This window comes from Wyeomyia smithii, chromosome 1, assembly GCF_029784165.1.
Source record: "Wyeomyia smithii strain HCP4-BCI-WySm-NY-G18 chromosome 1, ASM2978416v1, whole genome shotgun sequence".
NCBI lineage: Eukaryota > Metazoa > Arthropoda > Insecta > Diptera > Culicidae > Wyeomyia > Wyeomyia smithii.
In genome coordinates this window covers 203,116,354-203,133,840 of record NC_073694.1, presented here as the reverse complement: position 1 = coordinate 203,133,840, position 17,487 = coordinate 203,116,354, and the positions used below count along the sequence as shown (strand labels likewise).

Sequence of the window (17,487 nt, the reverse complement as noted above, 5' to 3'; positions counted from 1 at the left end):
CAGGTTCCCCCTATATGGAAAAGCTTACTCTTTAATGTCCAACATTTGTTGGCTTCAATGTTTTCGTGCCGATTTACTGCGACGTAGCACGATGACATCATAGAGGACAGTAAAAAAATGAATCAACAATAACCTTAGCTGGTTAGGCTAGTGTGTAGCATAATCTGTCATCGTTTGCCGACACGGTTATGCTGTATACATGCGATTTTCCCACACTCTCGCAGTAGGCGCCCGGCGCGCGGTAGCTCGAATACAATGGTATTGCTCTGACCTTCCCGGCAGTGCCGTCGATGTATACGGTAAACTTGTATCTGAGGCTACTGACATACTGAGGCGCCAAATGAAGCGAAGCAAGAAGCGTCCGAGCTACTTCTTCGAACGTCTATATGAAACGCTCAAACCGGTCATACTGGAGCGGCAAAGACGCGTCGATAGAGGCGGCGAAACAGAACGAGTAGTGTTTTGACGCGGGTATATGTACGCGGTAATACCATATTCAGACTAAATTTTTTATCGCCAGATGCTTTATATTTGCTTTGTTTTGGTTTGGTAATTGAAAGAAGCAAATAAAATACATTTTCGTTTAGAAAATGTTAAAATGTTTAGAAGAGGGTTGTGCAGTAAATCCATGTTCAGACTAAACCTGATATCGCCAGGTACTTAATATTTGCTTTATTTCGGTCTTAAATCTTAAAAAAGAAAAACAGAAGGATAGATAATACTATCGGGAAAAATTTTCAGGTCGTCGGGAAAATAGCACTGATATTATTGATTGATATTGTTGAGTTTTGATTTGAATGGCCAGAAATTTAGCATGCTGAACTTCTTTGGTCGCGAAAATGCAAGCCGCTGAGTAACTAGCTGTGCTCACATGGGTTATTGAAATCCTAACAGATATTATAAACTAGTTGAACGTTGCTCGGGGTCAACGGGTTTAAAATTCAGAATAATTTCTCATATTTTTTACTACGTCTGTAGCGCAACTCACTTCAGTAATATTATTTTATTTCATGAAAAAATCTCTATGTTCACTAAAACGTAATTTTCCGTGCTTGAAGAAGCAAAAAAATCTTCATTGGACGAATTCATATTTCCTTCAAACAAAACCGCTACTGGAATCTAGGAATATGACAACACAACGCATTTGCGACGATCGCTCCAGTATGTCATAGGAAGCTTCACCCAACGCTTCTGTTTATTCCGCTTCTCAAACGCTCAACGCTTCGCTTCGTTTGACGCCTCAGTATGACAGTAGCCTGACTGTAACGGCATTCATCGCCATCGGCAGCAATTGATCCCAATTAGCATCGCCCTCGGTGAACGCAGCCAAAATGAGTAATAAACCGGCCCGGAGTGGAGTGCGCAGATCACGTGGAAGCAATCGGATCGGAAGAGCTCTTTTTCCCACTACGCTACTGTAGGGTACCGTTTCGAGGCCGTCTGCATTGCGACGGTGCGCACGTTGCGACATAAAAATAACGCTATTTTCGTGTCACTGTTTTTATTTTTGGGCGGAAGAGAACAATGTTTTTTCCCCATTCCTGTTTACGTCAAATGATAACGCAATTACAGTATGCTGAAAAGTAGTGAGCAGTCAGCTGAACAAAATGATAGCTTTCAATCTCATACGCGATCCGCTTGGATGGGCTGCTTCGATTGGCCGTTTGAGGTGAAAAATAGCACCTTGGTCTCGTGGTTTTGGCCGGTTTTGGTGCAAAAAAAGGAACAAACGATGAAATCATGGATTAACATCAGTTTGGGTGAAATATTTGCGAATCTTATGTGTTATTTTACGACATCGAGTTGTGTAACCTCGATTCTCCTGCTAGCAAACTTGTTGCTGCTTAACAATCCAGTATTTAACCTTTTTTCGTTCTGACAGTCGGCCACAAATGGCCGGGGCAACTTCGAAAGGTCAACGAGAGTAATGAAGCTAATATTTCTTGTTTTGCCTTACTCAACGACGAACAATCGAGGTTCATTTTTTAAGCTTTTAATTTTTTCGCCTAGCGTTGAGAGACAGAATCCAAAAAAATTTCGTGTTTATCACCGAACTTAACAGGAACTTAGGATTAATCAGAATTTGGTGTTTTTCCCAACTTCTGAATGAATTTTTAATCGAAAAGTGATCACAAAACAATAGCAAAACTGCTTTATGAAAAATGTTATAAAAATCCATGGGGAGACAATGTTTATTTCATTTTTGCACTTCGTGTTTTGCTACCAATTTGTTAAAAAATATCTGCTGTCGTTTTTACTAATTGAAGGAGGAATAGGGGCATAATGAGCACCCTAACTTGGTTGCTGATTCAAGCATGGAAAACGACTAAAATTTTAAGCTGTCCTCAGTGCAATATTTGAATTAACTATCTATAATTAAAGGTACACTATTCACAAATTGAAAAGTTTATCGTATAGTAATAAAAAACACAAATTAGATTCATGCATCAAAAACTAGCAATCAGTCGATGTGTGGGGCACAATGAGCACCCACGGGGTATAATGAGCACTCTTATAGGACATATCTTGAAACTGTGTAGAAGTACAACTAATGGGCCAACGTTTGTCGCGAAATGCCATGATACTTGGCGGCTTGTTTCGTAAATGTCCCGTCGCGCCTTATGGTGGCCAATTCTGCCTGCAGTCCATTTTTCTGTCCGATTCGGTCTTAAAGATTTTCTAATATATGTTCGGTACACCATCACTGTAAACAAACACTGACTATGGAAACAGACAAACCCACAAGCCTACTGAGATGAGTTTCAGGTAAGTTTATGTGACAAGGTGTGCTCATTTCACCCCACCTAAAAGTGACCATTTTGCCCCTATCGAATTAATTGAAGTTAACATGAGATTTTAATACTAAAGGTGCCACCACACGGATGCTAAATCCCTTAGTTTCTAAGTCATAGTTGATTGTAAAAAGTATTTTTTTTTTTATCATAACGCGAGATTGTACTGTCAAAAGCTATAACATAGAGACCCTGAACTACTCCGTCATGCCCGAATAGTTCATAGCCTTCTATTCAGTGATGGAAAAATGCTTTTTACAATCAACTTAGACTTAGAAACTAAGGGAATTACCGTCCGTGTGGCGGCACCTTGATTATAGCTTAAAATCAAAACTTCAATGATGGTGAAAATTGGGGTACGCCCCATACGTCATATTGATGTTTCTACATACTTGATTTAGCCATTCAAACGACCGTAGAAGCTTATTTTGTAGTGCGCAATAATCATAATTTTTCCAACATCCGGGAACCAAGTTGATTTTTTCAATATATTTCCATATTTTAAACAGACAAACCACTTTTGTTCTACATAAAGAGATACTGTAGTAACTACGGAAGAGTTCCACATACCATATTGTACTAAGAAATGCGTAGTTTCGCATAAAAGAGGGGTGCCCATTTCGCCCCGTGTGCTCATTATGCCCCTAATCCCCCAAAAGTTAGGAAAATCTTTGCTTTGTCTATAATGTCGTTCTTTGCTAGTAAATCCACCACTGAGCGAATATTTGCCGAAAATTTTTTGTTCAACTACTGTTGTATTTTACGAACCAAATTTAATAATATAATTGTAAAATGAACTTTGCCTTTGGAAAATGAAGAGGGTGTTGACAAAATTGATCAAAGTTATTTACGAATTCAAACTGCATTGAAAAAAGTGGTTTTTGACGAGAGCCCAATCGCGATGCAGATCGATCGAGTGCCGTGAATCCCCACCCCCCATATGTAGCAAAACGTAACATCAACACCTACTCCCCCCCCCCATAAAAATTACGTAACGCTATAGAAGGATTTTGTTGATAAAAATGCTCGTTTTTGGAGTGTCTCTCCAGAGTTTTTGTGTTACGTAACGCTGATCTTACCTCCCCTCTCCCCTATGTAACAAATCGTAACGCTCCAGGATATCCCCCCTATGAGCGTAACGTAATTTATGGATGCCGTCTTACCGCAAAATAAACAAAGAAGCTTTGCTAGCGTTAAAGCAAACAGGGTTATAGCATAGTGAATATATTTTCTTGGAGAAAAATTTGCGCTTATTTGCGCTTATTATATTAACAAATGTTGGCTCGTCTTATGCCTGCTTAAAACATTAAAGCATTCTTTGGAATATCCTGAGAAGCAAGAAGGGGAAGCAAATAATATTTTCACTTTTATATCCTGCTTGTCCTGCGCAATCTCAGTGTTCTATTTTACGAGAAATTAGATTATTCCTACCTAACTGCTCACGCGATTTCATTTTTTAACCAAGCTGTGGACAAATTCAAAATGTAGTGCCCAAGCCGGGCAGTAAATCACTATAAATCATACCAGTGGCTCATAACCCTCAAGCACTATGAAGCCAGGTACGTTGTGAAAGATCACCAGTACACACGAAGACCGTCAGCTTTAATACATCTATCACCATCAGCAATGACACACGAGTCGAACATTGGTTCATCACTTTGGTCAAGGATCTCATTGTGATTGGTTTGGATTAAATCCTCTTTCAAATTTTCTCCATGATGACCTATTCCATTCCACGCCACACAAAAAAGTAGAAGAGGAGTTGGAACGACCTAAACGTTTGGATATCATTTCATCATTTTCAGCAACGTACACACTTAAAAAAATTCGCCGAATCTCGGCATTATTTGTGCCGAGATTTGGACAGCCGAGTGCTCAGCAACCATCTCGGCTGAATTTATTTTGCCGAGAATTTCGGTAAACCAGCACTTGACAGATGTCATTTTATGCCGAGAGTCTCGGTAGGCATTTTACTGCGCTTCCGGCAGATATAACCGAGAGGCGGCATACTAGTCTAACGACTTCTCGGTTATATAAGCTGAATGTTTCGGAACAATAGAGGCGATTTTCCAGCGGAATCCAATTGCAGAGAATAATTTCGCTGAGAATTCAGTAGTTTCCTTTCAAAAGATGAATTATAAGCTCGATGAGTTTTACTAAGAAAGTAATTTATTAGTTTTGAGTATTGAATGTTTACGAAATATTCAAAAGTTTCACGTCCTCCTCTTGCAGTTTCTGTTGAACCGCGTCCATTTCATTTTGAGGTGCTTTTTCTGCTTAGTGTTTGTTTGCACAGGCGTCACACGATTTCTACAAGTACACTACTGCCACTTCGCACGAATCTGTACCACACTTTTTTCGACTTCCGGCTTGAAAACATCTGTAAATTTGTGTATATTTTAGCAAAACTTTTATCCGCTTCCTGTTTAATACGTCGTATTAATACGTTTGCAGAAATTTGTGCAAAGGGAAATGGCGGCCAATGGTTCATGAGAATGACAGCTTTGTTGCCGAAATTCGGGAACGAGTAAAGTTCGTGCCGAGATATCAGTAATATTTTTGCTGACCTCGGCATCAACAGTGTTTAACGATAAATTCGGCAAAAAATTCAGACGAGATTTGTCAAGCTTAGTTTTTTTGTCGAAGCCTCGGCAAATAATCTGATGACTTTCGGCAACCGGTTTTTTTCTTGCTGAAATATCGTTTAAATCCCAAAGTTGCCGAGTGAACTCGGATATTTTTTCAGCCGAGCTCGAGATCCAGTTTTAAGTGTGTAGATGGAAGTGTGCAAGTGGAAGTAGGTAAAAAGTCAAAGTAGCTTCTGACAATCGTATTCTAAAACGAATTCATCGAAGATATCCAGGAGTCGAGCGAAAAAAAGCAATTGCTCGAGGCATCGACAATGACATTGATGACTACGATCGTAGATGTTCAAACTGTGGAAGTGCTGCCAAATTTCGACCACAAGTGACCCCACAGCCCTAGCCTAATGCTGATGATCCATGGAAACGTCTTTATTTGGATTTTACGGGTCTATTGGATACGAAATGGCCAGAAATACTGCAGACGAGATTTCCGACAAGCTCAACCACAATTGTTTCTCTCGATAATGTTATGCCCATTTCGGAATACTAAGCCAACGGTAGCAGTTACGGACAACGGAACTTAATTCACAGATGAAGGATTCCGGATTCTTTGCGAGGAGTCAGGAATCGTTCACTTTAGTACTAATCCGAAATTGAATGACCTAACGGAACGGTGTGTGGACACTCTGAAAGGGGAAAAATTATTAGGGGAAGGAGAAACATCAACCGCTACAGCACTTCGAACGCACCTGCACATCTACCGATCAACACTCTCTGCCGTCAGGCCGTCAGGCCGTCACCTATCACCTGTTATGCTTGGACATTCCACGTATCCACCTGTTGAGTAACAACCGAAACTAGTTCTCCTGTTTATGCCAAAGTGTATTCAAGCATTGAAGTCTGAAAGTGGATGCTTGGTGTCCTGCTCGAAATAATCGACAATGTCACCTACTGCAGCGGTTACCTAGGTTACCGAATTTATGCGTGAACAACTACAACGGATACATAGGTACTACCTAGGGGAAAAATTATTTATACTGGGCCTCTTTTATGGAATTGCTCACAACATAAAAGAAGAAAAATGGTATCAAGAGAAGTAGGAACTACTCCGAAGAGTAAGACATTTAAAATTGTAATAAAAAAATAACTAGAAATAGTTAAAGTAAAATTAAGCAATATTTCATGATATTTTAAAGGAACAGTAGAATAGCAGAAGCAATCAGAAGGATATACATAAACATAGAAAAGGTATTAATTACATAATGAAACGATATGACAGGTAAAAGACGATTGTCCAAGTCAACACAAATCAACAAAAAAATTAAAACGAAACAAAATACAAAAGCGATTGGAAAATGGAAATCTGACTTGAATTAAATGGAACTGAGATGTTCTCAACGACCCCGCCCCTCTACCCCCCCCCCCCCCCTCGGTTTCCAATTTTACCTTCTCAGTTCATTTTCATTTCATATATTCCTTCTAGTTTCTATTCTGCCCGTTCTCGTTCAACTTTGACTTATTTTACTATTTTCAGAGCCGATTTTCCTTTTAATGTTTCCGGTTGGCGCTTCCCAATACCTCTCAATTTTACCAATATTTGTTCTTATATCACATTCGATTTTCTCTCCGTTGTATGTCTTTCGTAATACGCCCTTTTATCTATTCATTTTAAACTTATTTTTCCGTTTTCATCTCAGTTTTCTATTTTTACCATTTTTCTTAGAATTTTGCAAATATGTGAAATTACAAAAAAACAAAACACACACAAACACAAAACGATATTGACATGAATAGCTAGAGTAGAAATCGCTATAGTTATCCCTTATCGAGAAATTTGAGCTTTTTATTTTTGTGTTTGAGCGTTACGATGCTAACGAGGCTTCGGAAGAAGACTGTAGTGCGACAGCCTTATGAATGAGCAATTCATGAGAGCTCACATAGAGCTAAAGCTCACACAAGCCAACGAAACTGTCTTGTGTTGCACAAGACGCATTTCTTGAGCATGTATTTTGTTCGTTCAGACATGGCAGTGTTTTGTTCATTTTGAGGATGACCTGTTGGCTGCACTTGCGCTGTTGACAGCCTGTTGATCGCCTGTCATTGACACGCACTCTTTCGTTTCCGGTGCCATAATGAGTACGAAGCAAACCGTTCCTTATGTGTTTCCTTTGTTGATATTATTCCCCACGTAAGAAAAAAGGTGTTCCGCACCATGTCGCTATCGTTAAAGCATCTGCCTTACTTTTGTAAATCATAATCACCTGACATCCCGCACGGATTCGTGCCGAAGGATGTCGGAAATTATAGGCTGTCATCAGCGACATCTTGGAAGAACCAACAGACATAGGGAGATGAAAAATAACAGTCCATTTGGCATTGCGTGTGTGTGCTGTCGTCAGTGGCTGTCGGTTATGTACCGGACGTACGGGGAGCAGGGAGAGCTGTGCAATACAATGAGAGTCGAATTAGTTGGAAACTTGCTGTCATGCATAAACAGTCATTTTCAGAAGCCTGGCTAACTTGTAACTTTTGAGCTGTTAAACCGATTCAACCTTGGCATCGAATTGAATGTTATTAATGGGCAATTTTCACAACAATAACCATTTGAAAACTAAGATACAAAACGTTTTTTGTCATTTTGGAAATTTTGAGACCCAAAAGACCCTATCATTTAATTGATTTAAAAAAAAAATTACGTTAAACATCAAATTTTCACAGGGTTTTTTTTTGGATAGAACTGTTTTAATCTTTGATGTCCACCATAACCACCATGCGTCTCCATTAAGAAAAAACTAAAAATTCATAACTTTTGAGCTGTTCAACCGTTTTTTAATCTTCAGTTATTAGGCCTTTTAGGGAAAATTATCTAATTGTACTTAAAAAACAATAACGATGCAAAAATTCAGATAAAAACCGTTTTTTGCCAGTTTGGAGGGCTTAAAACCCAAAAGACCCGCGACAGCCTGTCTTATGTCAATGTATTTCTTTCTTGGTTTGAGAACACGATCGAAATGTTTTTATGTTGACCCTGTTGAAAGGAAGATGATTGATGCTGGAGCGCTCGTCTATCTGCTTGCTGTTATGGAATACTTAGTAGATGATGATGTTCTGAAAACGAAAGTAACGGAGAAACCGAGATAACAATAGAACGAGAATTATTCCACACGTCATGCAAATGGTAATCTGCTATGACGAGGAATTAAGGGGTTTTATACCTTTTTAGTTTTCAAAAAAACCGAAAAAAAAATTATTGTATTATCTTCAAATACAGCATCTTGAGAACATTTTCACAAATTTTCATAAAGATCTGAGCAATAGGAAGAAAGTTAGAGCGATTTGCAGCGCGCCTCGCCACGGCCGCATAAGCTAAACTGGAAACTTTACACACGATTATCTCGGAATAGTGTTTTCCGAAAAATGACTTTGCCGTGATCCTGATTGCGGGAAAACTACTGAGCCGATTTCCTTCATCTTTTTTTTTAATTTTCGTCATTAAATTTGCCGGTCCTTGAACGATCGCTTTTTGAAACATACAGTTACATTTTGCCGCAAAAAAAAAATTTAATGCAATTTTTAACGCTCAAAACGTGCATTTTTTGGGAAAAACGTTCCCGTTTGCACTGAAAACAAAATACTCATAAAAGCGATCGTTCAAGGACCCGGCACACTTCTAAACTAATGAAATAATATGAGTTTTTTGATTTCGGTTGACCCGCTGAGTCTCTATCAGGATCACCGCAAGCCTCTGCAAAAAATAGCGTTTCAGGGAAACGGCCATTACTCGAGTAATAATTGGTATATCTCAAAATCAAACGTATTTTTTTGTTGTTGATAAACTGTACTTTCAGAAAAATACCCCTTTGATGCAATGAAAATGGTGCTATGCACTTAAAAATTGATTCAAACTTCCCTCATTTTTCTCGACCAAAAAGGTATATAACCCCTTAAACGTAGTTGACTAGTTGAGATTTTCCTGCCACCCGCGCATATTGTTATATTCTGTTGTCTATCTGTTGGATGTTATGGGAAACTTAGTATGTAATAAAGTTCTGAAAAAGTATCCAAAACACGACCGCTTGACGTAGGACTACGGTATTCTTCACTCTCAGCGGCATTTTGACAGTGGTAGACAAAAATCTCAGCTTCTTCATTATATAAATTAAGGGAGTTGAAAGAGGCATTGGTTTTTCACAATAGTGCATAGCAAAGTTTGTTTAATTTAGAAGTGGAGAATTTCCTGACATATCCCGCACTTTCGCAGCTACCAGGAACACAAAAAAGAAAAGCAAGAATTCATTTATACGCTCATTGCGAATAATCAGTGGCAAAAATATCAACTTCTTAAATGACTTGGGTCATTTAAAGGAGCCTTTTATATTTCAGAATAGAAAAAAGTTTGTTTGATTTACAGTTATTTCGATTGTGATTTGTCGATGACACAGTACGGTTCTAGCTCTCTCGTTAAATCTTCGCGCAATATGTCGCTGCTCTGCTCGAGCGGGTCGAGCCAGTTTTCAGTAAACCATCCTCATGCTGCTGTAATCGGTTATGCGATGAAGACTAAATTTCTGCATGGCAGGCTTTCATACGTGACTACTGAGAGTTAAACTCGCACTCAAGCAATCAAAATAACAACAAATCGTTTTTGAAATAAAATCGTTCGTATACTGTAGTGTCGGCTGTGCTGGGGAAGAAAGAATTTATTTTTTAATTTGATTTAAGCTGAGACTCAAAGGTTCACCAGATACTTACTCTTGTTTCCAGCTTTGATTTGTTAAAATATACATTTAGCAAGGCTTTACATTTTCCAGTGGTACAATAGTAAGAATGAAAGAATTTTTTTGGAAACTGACTGAGTTTTAAGCTTGAGACAATTTTGTAACGCTCCCGATGTTTTCGTTTTTAATTTGTACCCCTGTGATGCCGTAAGACGTAATTCTACGTCAAACGAACAACATAAAGGAGAAGAACACGAATCATGAAAAGTCGAAACTGCACTTAAAAGTGAAAAATTGAAAATTGCAAATGGAAATAATCCTGTCCAGAATTTTACCCGCATATTGATGCATTTTACGTTGAAATGTTTAAAAGGTGGGGTCCACCTTTCACTTTTCTCAGCTGCATGTAAAAGTTTGAAAGTATTGTCAATAAAAAATAAATAAGCCGGTGCGACGAAATACACATGCTTCTTCAAATTGAAAGCTAAAGCTAAAAGTTTAGACAGCCAATAAAATATTTAATTACATACACTGGTAAAAGTATTTAACTATATTACTGATTTGTAGTCAACACAGGCCTCATTGCGTTACCACAATCAATATCACTTTTATATCCTCGTCACAGTTTTATCGGATAGCATCGACTTACTATCATCAAGGTACCTCTTCCTTTTAGTTGTTCATAGTACTTTCATAAAATTTGGAATACAAATGTTTTCTACAACGTCAAACCTTACAGACTGCTTGTATAGAAATTTACTTTATTTATTTTAACAATAGTACTGAACACAATTTCGGATAGAATATAACAATTGTTTTCAGGGATCTAGCATTCAAAATAGTTCGAATTCACCCAAACCTCGAACAATATCTAAACAAGCAGCAAAAAAAAGGCAATCGATAAATACTGATAACTTCGCTCCTAGTTATGACAGCTTTCATTGAATTAATGTAAGCGGTCCACCATCAACCGCACCGTCAACGGAGGCTGGCCACAGATGCGGGTGTTAGCCAAATGAACCGAGTTAATCATCATCTGAGCCACCCGCAGTACATTCACTACACCAGCAGGCCATGGCCACCGGTCGTGAAACTTTTGCCGAATGGGAACCGAAAGTCGATGGACGATGGACGAAACGAGAAAGCTTAGATAAATTAGGTTATCTGTCCGTTTTTGGTCATGCTGTGGCGAATTTGGGAGTGTGATTTACAACATGGATTTTCGCAATAATAATAGACTATCCTGATGGCAACCAAAAATTAACACAAGCTTCGGGTGACGTTGATGAATGTGAATTTTTTTGCACACAGACCATTATCAAAGACTACCGGATGGAGAGATTTTTACGAGGCGCCGCCTACTAGATAAGATAAGAGTTCGGACACTTTTGAGTCATCAAATCGTGTTATTTCAACACTTTCTTTTACATGAAACATGTTTTCAATTATTTCGGGTTAGATTCATAGCCAGGCACAGCTTCTTCCCTCCAATATTGGATGTCAGCTCTCCTTATGGTATTTTCTTGTTTGGCATAAAATATACGTGATAACAGCACTGTCAATATCATCATTTTCGTCTCCTATTGCGTATGGGGAGGACAAGAGCGTCAGCTTGCGCCAGCTTTCGAACGAACGAAATTGGAAATGAATATAGTTATGTTTGTTTGACGACTATCTTGGAGGGCCACATCCAAGGACGAGGGATTCAGTAATCTTCTCACTGCAAGGATACCAAACTGACTGTGTAAATGTGGGCGTGTGTGCACATTGGCCATTCGCATAGTATTTAGCGTAATTGTTGATTAGCATAAAGTGTTTACACATGTTGCCAGCCAGCCGATGCCGTGAGGCGGGGAAAATTGATCGGATTAGGAGCAGCTCGACCCGGTTCGGACGAGTGGCTTTGCGTGGCGGCATTGTAATTGCCGCTGGTGGTTAGACTATTGTTCTCGGTTGGGATTATTGATTGCTCGGTCGCACGTGCGATAACATAAGGGGACGTAAATGTGACACGTTATTAGTAACTAGCGGAGCTGATTTCAGGCAATGCAGAGAAAGAGAGAGTGATAAATAGGAGTCAATGGGATGACTTTTTTGATTGCGTGGTGTGCAGTGAAAAACGTAACGAAAAAGTGTGATTTTCCAATGTATATCTTACACTCAAAATATTTTCCACGTTATAATTACCGGAAAAGTTATGTGAATATTTTCCACTGTCATTTTCATGTAGATTTTACGTGATTGTCATTTGAGTTCATCATGAACTGGTGAGATGATTTATCCTGTGAACCTTATTCAGTAGACATATGCATTTCATGTGAGTTTCGCGTAGAACTCAACAACCGATAAAGTGAAAAGCATTTGATTGTCTGATAGGCTCTACGTTTTATACAACGTATTATTTTCAATTGTGGTATCCCAAATTCTTTAGAGACTAGGAATACTTTATAGAAATTATCCAAATATGTTGCTTGATAAGTCGCATGGGCATGCAAAATCGACAATTCATAAATTAACTAAACGACATACAAAATGGCAAAATGATATTGCGACATTCGTTGTTGATCATCACTGTTGGCTGCAACTTTTTATGTTCAGGAAATTCCTCGCAATTCTTATGGATTCTTATGGTTTTTCTAAAGCTCACTTATTGGGAAATCATCGAGGAATTCCTTCCGAGTTTAAAGACTGAATCAAACAACCGCTTCGCCATTTTGATTTCTGTGTATTTCTGCACGGTGAGTTCACGCGATACTTCATTCTGTTTGACGTTGCCAAGTTGACGTAGATGCTACGTGATAAAACATAGTATGCATGTGATTTTCACGTAGATGATATGTTTGTCACATAAATCATGCAAAATGACAGAAAATGAATAAGTACAGGAAATTTCACGTAACAATAACGTGAAAAATATTTCGAGTGTAGCACTGAACGAATTTCGAACATCAATACCTTGATTGATAGTGAGGGTAGCTGGTAGCCTAAGGTTCGCTTTGCTGAGCGAAGGTCATGAGTGTGAATCTTAGTAGAATCGGTGTCAGAGAGACATGATCCAAAACTTAAAATGCACAAAACGTCGAGATCCGGTGATATTTCGAAAAAGAATTTGGCCGAAAATCTACTTTCTGGGACATAGTCGTTTTTTTTTCAACCGAAAATATTTAAAATTTACATAGTTGGTTTTGATAGAAAAATTTGACAGAAGCACATTTCAAACTGAACTTCTATTTTGTTTCATTTTACATAACATTGACTGTATTTTCCTTAGATGTTCAAAAGCGATTTGACAAAATCTAAGATGAAATTTTTCAGATATCTATATCTAGAAAACACCCAAAAGTATTCCTCCGTTGGTTTAACGCGGTTACAACAATCAAAAGCAAAACTGGCGCAAGCTAGCCAATCTTGTTTGTACAACCAAATCGATCTAGTCAGCGGGGTGCATGTTTAACAGATTCATCCAACCAAAGCCCATCGTCATGATTTCAAATCTGCCCCGAAAAAAAACCTCGGCTGTCAACCGTCATAAACAGTGTGTAGAATGAGCGAAAAAAACCCACACACCCCCCGCTAGCGCCGAGGTCGAACGACAAGACGGAAATGCTAAACTGATTTCGATTCCCTTAGCTGGTGGTTCTGCGCCCACCCATCAGCCAACCCACAGCAGTAGGATGTTGTGGCGAACCAAATCCTCTTTGCCTCTCTCTATCTTTGTGCTGAATACATATATGTGCATGGTACGGCACACGAGTGTGCTCTATCTCGGCCCGCAGGCGACAGACGTCAGATGGTACCGTTCTCGGCTTGCTGTGGTAGCAGAATTTACACCAAACTGCGTCGAACGTCGACCGTCCGTTTGTTCCATGTGGTACGGGTCTCGACCATTCAACCTGAATACAGTCGGGAAAATTAAAAATCGTTGTCCATCCTGGGGGGAAAACCGGAACAGTCTCTCCACCGTATGAGTTAGGATTATATGAAGCACGGCGCCATTCGCGAAGCCAACCATACCATACCGGGGTTAATTCTTCGGCCAGACCGTCCGCGTGGTTTTGGGTGTTTGCCTAGGTGTATATTGAAAATTCAAAACTGCTGCGAAAATTTACCGATGAATTATTTACGTTCTTTTCTCGTCTCTTTTTTCGTCGTATGCGACATGTTCTGGCGTGGAAAGTGCCTGGGGAGTTGTTCGTTGAAAATATGTTCGTCACTTTTGCTTTTCAAGCTGATAATTTGATTATTTCTGCAAATTGTTTTCTTTGGTAATTTTTATTTGTTTACACACATTCTACACAGTCCGTCCAAAACCAAACTGTAATCCTAAACTAGTAACCGACCCTTAATTCATAGAGAGAAAAAATATGCCGTTATCCATCACTCCATTACGGGAACTATGATAAATTCGCACGATTTGTCAAAGCGTAATCTAGTTTTGACCACACATCTCAGTATGCTTAGTTTTAGCCGACGGCTCATGCAAGCGTTCGCCGTCTTCGTTCCGACCTATTGGCAACGTATTGGATGGACAAATTGTTCCTATTTGTCTTCCCGTTTTCCCGCGATGGGGGCTACCCACATTATAAATATACCGCTCGGAATCGGTTTACGTGCACTTCCCATTCGCATTAAATAGTTGACATGATGTTATTTCACTAAACCGAATTGAGAACATTGCCTTTTTTGATTTTTTGACGTGGGACTACGTCTTTGTTTACTATACTGGGATGCATTCTGTAAAATTGTAAATGAAACGGGCAAATGTTGCGTCAGATTTCAAACGCTAATAACAGCATAACCACACGATGGATAACAATAACCAATATGTTGTTGGATAGATAAAATGTATAACAATTTTGTAATATGCTAATTATCACTCTAATTTCATTGCTAAGCGGTAAAATTGATAAAAAGTTTCAATAACAAATTTACGCGAATACACCAATTACATGCGAGCATTCCTAGCACAGACGACGTGAATGGACACCATCCGTTCCCTGTGATATTCCCTGTATCAATTCCGAAATAAAAATTGACAGAGTCTCCCCGTCCCAATAGGTCAATTTATTTTTGCTTCCATGAGCTTAGATTAATATGATGTCTCGAAGGTAAAAGTTTTCCTAAAAGTTTGAAACAATACCCATCCTTGAACAATTTCCAAACCTGCGTGTTAATTTCTGAAGAACCTAATAAAAACTGATGTCTTGAAAGAAAACATGCCGGTAAAAGCAACAGTACCAGTGGAGTAAAGAACCGCAGGTCTCTCGTCGTCTATGATTGCAGTGGTACTCTTCTATTCGTATATTTCAGCGGTACACTTCTATTCGTACTGAAGCGGTACTATTCGTATTGCAGTGGTACACTTTTGTTCGTACATTTCTGTTTGTGTGCAATTGATGAAAAACTGCAATGCTGCTGTTGATGGTGATTGAAAGTTTGTCTCATAAATATGATAACCATAAACTGCTCATAATCGCATATTTGTAACATTTGCAAAATTGTTTGTTCGAGTTAATCGCACTTTAATATTTTGACCTTAAATGCATTGTTCCTAATATATTCTTGCAAATAGACACTTTAGCTAAACTTAGTATCATGAAGAAAGCACTACTTTACACTATGTATACATTGAATATTATTCTCGAAGTCGAATTGGTTGAAATTTTCGCAATGATACATTTATATCGTTACTTTCAAGCTATTTTTGGAATATATCACAGGGAAAATGATTTTTTTCATGTATTCAACAAGCATGAGCTGAACATCAGAAACGGATCACTGGTGGTTGGTTACCGGACCAGCATAACTTCCGAGTTCCATAGGATGCAGATGTGGATTCAGATGCAAACTTTTTTGACAAAAAAGTTGGAAAAGTTAAGTAGTGTGACAATTATGCGGTTATTCACGCTATGTGACAAAACAACTTGGTATTTTTTACGACTTTTTTCAAACAAAAATAAGCATATTTTTTACATGTGAAAAGTACATACTATTCTAAGCATTTCCCAATAAAAAGCACGAAATCCATAAAATGTCGAATGTTACATCTATGCGATCACAGGCAGTAAATTACTCAACGAGAATTGTAAATTTTTGCAACGAATATCTATTTAATTTTATCTTCGATATTCACTAAATAATCGTCACCGGATAGTATCGAAAGAGTAAATTCCTAAATATATACATTTATAGAAGAGTAAGAGCCTGCGAATGCTTGTGATTTTTTTGTTTATTTACTAAGATTCATTCAGAATCTCTTTTTACATTTCAAAATTGTCAGATGATATATTATTATTTTAAGCTTTACCATAATAAACGTATATTACCTGTCTTCGTAATACAGCGAATGTAGTTGAAGGCAAATAAAAAAAAATTGTCAAGCAAAAAATAAAAATGTAATTGTGGATTGCTACGATTTTTTTTTTTTATTCTCGCTTATTTTCCGTCGGTCTAGTTCCGCCACTGTTGTGGCCAATCACCGACGCCCAGGGAGGCGACTCCACACCCAGGACCCTAACTCACGACCCGTTTATTAACGGACCGGCGCCAACGGCTTTACTTCCTCATGCGATGGAAGGCGTGATCCCAGAGATTTTTCGCCTCAGAAAATCTCCCGGTGTCGGCTAGGATTGAATCTAGACCAGTTGGGTTGGTTGTGAGTGGATCACGCCACCTCACAACCATCGACACCTATGTCGGCGGTGGGATTCGAACCCAGGCGTCAAGCGTGGTTGACGGAGACGTTACCAACCACACTAGGCCCCCGCCTTGATTTTTTTTTTTCATCTATAATTTATTTGACACGGCACAAATACAAATTAATGTTTAACGACGCCAATTATATCTGGTAGCTTACTTTCTAAAGTATCTTAACAACTAAAAGCAAATTGTTTATCCTCGCTGCCGACTACGAGCTGAAACTAAATCTAACTTAAAGCTAGAATGTTTTGCATTAAAAGCACTGGTTTGTTGTTTGATGGTTTTCCATTGCCATTGGTAAGCAGCATATGTAATATGTTCCACTACTGGGCCAAGATGTTACGGACTGGCATATTGGGTTGTCTCCCTCGGGCCCTGAGAGTATCGTGCGGGTCTGGTTGCTGTTTCCGGATCCGGAGTCTTAAGGTGTATTTGTCGTTTGATTGGATGTAGGCGGAAGGGAACAGGACTAGACTGCGGCGTGGATGGATTTCAGGAAAACGTATATAAGGGACATGTAGATTGCTACGATTTTTTGCTGGAACTTGTTAATAATTTTGTTTAACATACACCCAACGCAAACGGGGAACATTTTATTACTTTAGGGCAATTTTTTATTACTTATTGTGTCTTACGACTGCGCATTATACACAAAGAGTAACAAACAAAAAGTAATAAAAATTATGACGGCCA

The 17,487-nt window shown here is 38.8% G+C and overlaps 1 protein-coding gene across 5 annotated transcripts in view; it reads left to right on the top strand.

Annotated features, from left to right (window-relative positions):
• The window catches only part of LOC129724017 (tubulin beta chain-like), an 81,062-nt gene that overhangs the window by 45,667 nt on the left and 17,908 nt on the right, over positions 1-17,487 (top strand). The window lies entirely within an intron of this gene.